The 2964-nt window shown below is 35.3% G+C and overlaps 1 pseudogene; it reads right to left on the bottom strand.

The window, feature by feature from the left end:
* Window positions 1-1168: 1168 nt before the first annotated feature.
* LOC147915852 (U2 spliceosomal RNA) lies at window positions 1169-1306 on the bottom strand (annotated as a pseudogene).
* Between the last annotated feature and the right edge of the window lie 1658 nt (window positions 1307-2964).

The raw sequence follows: 2964 nt of genomic DNA, 5'->3' as shown, positions 1-2964 counted from the left end.
TCAATAATATTCTAGACTTAAATGAAAAGCTTTATTTTAAAAAGTAGGTTATGCACTGGCTCTTTTATTTTTGAATTCAACTCCATTTCTACTCTTCTTTATCATAAAATACAAAGAGGCAGAGAGAGTAGATTATTGTTTAATTATTAAGGACATCAATAATGGTGTTTAAAAAGTACGCAAATGTTAAATTTAAAAATAAAAAATAATCAGAATATACATTCCTGCTTGCACATCAGTGTGCCACTGCAATCAACTTTGTAATTTTTTACCCTCACCTTAGCGTAGTGTAGTCCTAAGTTATTACATTCCTCCTCAACCAGTTATGAAAGAAAATGTTTGATGCATCCTCTCTCAGATTATATCATTTATTTTTGCCCTCAATTATTCTTAGAATCTCAAAAACTGAAGGTCTAGTTCATCTCTCTCCTCTATGGATAAATAGAATATTACTGCAATTTTGTTTTTTCTATTACCCAAAAGACGACTGCTTAAATTAATAAATTATAAATTAAAATCATGACTGGCTGGGGCTGGCCCAGTGGCATAGCAGTTAAGTTCACGTGCTCCACTTCAGGGGCCCGAAGTTCACAGGCCCGGATCCTGGGGGCGGACCTACCTTGTCAAGCTATGCTGTGGCAGGCGTCCCACATATAAAATAGAGGAAGATGGGCACGGATGTTAGCCCAGGGCCAATCTTCCTCAGCAAAAAAGAGGAGGATTGGCAACAGATGTTAGTTCAGGGCTAATCTTCCTCACCAAAAAAAAATCATGACTGGAACAATTTAATAACTATACTTTCACTAGTTATCTAATCACATGTGGATATGATATGAATGTATTATGTGACCCTCATCATGGCCAATGTTAGTTTAGTATTCAAAGTCTTAAAATGTCATTGTTCAATAAAAGTCATTAAATGTTCCACTTTCATTTGCTAATATATTATACTCTTTATATTTTGCTGATTCATACTTTGATGTTAACAGAGTACAATAGCAAGGTATTGGACTTGAATTAGAAGGTGATGTTAATGCAACCTCCTACTTACTAAGACTTTGATTTAAGGCAAATCATTTAAATTTTTAGATCACAATTTCCTCAGCCATAAAAGATAGCTAGGGTATGGATTTTTTTAATTGATTTTCTGAAAGACTTTGTTTAATATTATAAGTATCTTTCTATAAATGTTGGTAAAACTGTTCTGACATCAATTTTCTGACACCAACTGGGTATTCTACAGTTAAGTTTAAACTGGTAAGAACAGATGCTACACTTGATCTTAGCCAAAAGGCCAAGAAGCAATCTACAATTAAATTTAATTTTGACGGTAGTTATATAAAGAGCAGATTCTACAAGTTAAGGGCCAGTCCTTCACAAGATTGCCCCCACCTCAGACACCACCTGCAAGTCTTGGTGGCCACCCAGGCTTCCAACCAACTGGCTATAAATTTGGAACTTCTCACAATCCCCTCAGGTTTGAATTTGCTAAAATGACTCGCAGAAGTCAGTGAAAACACAATGTTTAAGATTACAGTTTTATTACGAAGGACACAGATCAGGAACAGCTAAATGAAAAGACACATAGGGCAAAGTTTATGGGAGGGGGTGCACAATTTTCATGCCCTGTCCTCTTAGAATCCAGGTATGTCACCTTCCCAGCACATCAGTATGTTCACCAACCAGGAAGCTTCACTGAGCCTCAGTGTCTGGAGTTTTTATTAGGGTTTCATTAAATACTTATAATCGATTGAATCGTTGTCCACATGATTTAGACATGTTTAATTTTTGTGACTATTCCACATATGTTGGAGAAGATTGTCAAATCTCTAGTTTGGCACCATGTCCTATATATGACAATTAAATAAAGTGTTTTAATTGCATTGTTCAAATCTATATTTTTACATATTTTGAACTTTTAAATATGTTCTTATATCTAGATATAGTCCCTATATGCTCTCTCACTATATTCTTATTATGATAATAAATTTCTCAACTTCCCCCACTAGGTAATTTTTCACAGTATTTTTACATGTCCTATTGTATATTGAGTGGTAGTTTATTAGATTCTGACACATTTTTTGTTCTTCATTCTGTATGCATTTTCTTTGTTGATTTTTCTGATTGATGGAGCTTTATTTATTTATTTTTTGCTGAGGAAGATTCACCCTGAGCTAACATCTCTGCCAATCTTCCTCTACTTTATATGTGGGTCACCACCACAGCATGACTGATAAGTGGTATAGGTTTGCGCCTGGGATCCGAACATGCGAACCTGGGCCACCAAAGTGGAGTGCGCCGAACTTAAGCACTATGCCAAGGGGCTGGCCCTCTGATTGAGCTTTAAATGATTTGTTTTATTATTCTTCATCTTCTTACTTTTATCTTAATTTTAACCTAATTATTTCTCTCTAATTGTTTGGATTTTATACATTGTTTTAAATGTTTTAGAGGTAATGCATTTTACCGTGCATATTTTAAAACTTTACAAAATAAAAAATTGCTCACGTTCCGCTACTGGCAGCCCGGGGTTGGCATCCTGGGTGTGCACTGATGCACCGCCTCTCCGGCCATGCTGAGGCTGCGTCCCACATACAGCAACTAGAAGGATGTGCAACTATGACATACAACTACCTACTGGAGCTTTGGGGAAAAAAAGGAGGAGGATTGGCAATCGATGTTAGCTCACAGCCAGTTTTCCTCAGCAAAAAGAGGAGGATTAGCATGGATGTTAGCTCAGGGCTGATCTTCCTCACAAAAAAATAAAATCAAATAAAAATAAAAAATTGCTTTTAAATTCCTTCTCAAATTTACAAAGAAACTAAAATATTTTTATTTAAACGTACACTTCCCAACTTACATTCTAATGTTCATTTGAATAACTCTTTATTTAGCTTTTATTTTCAAGACAACTTTTTTTGGGTACATGATTTAGTTTGACTGCTATTTTCTATAAGCATTTTG

This window comes from Ceratotherium simum, chromosome 12, assembly GCF_057802395.1.
Source record: "Ceratotherium simum simum isolate JZ-2026a chromosome 12, ASM5780239v1, whole genome shotgun sequence".
NCBI lineage: Eukaryota > Metazoa > Chordata > Mammalia > Perissodactyla > Rhinocerotidae > Ceratotherium > Ceratotherium simum.
This window is presented reverse-complemented; position numbering and strand designations above follow the sequence as displayed.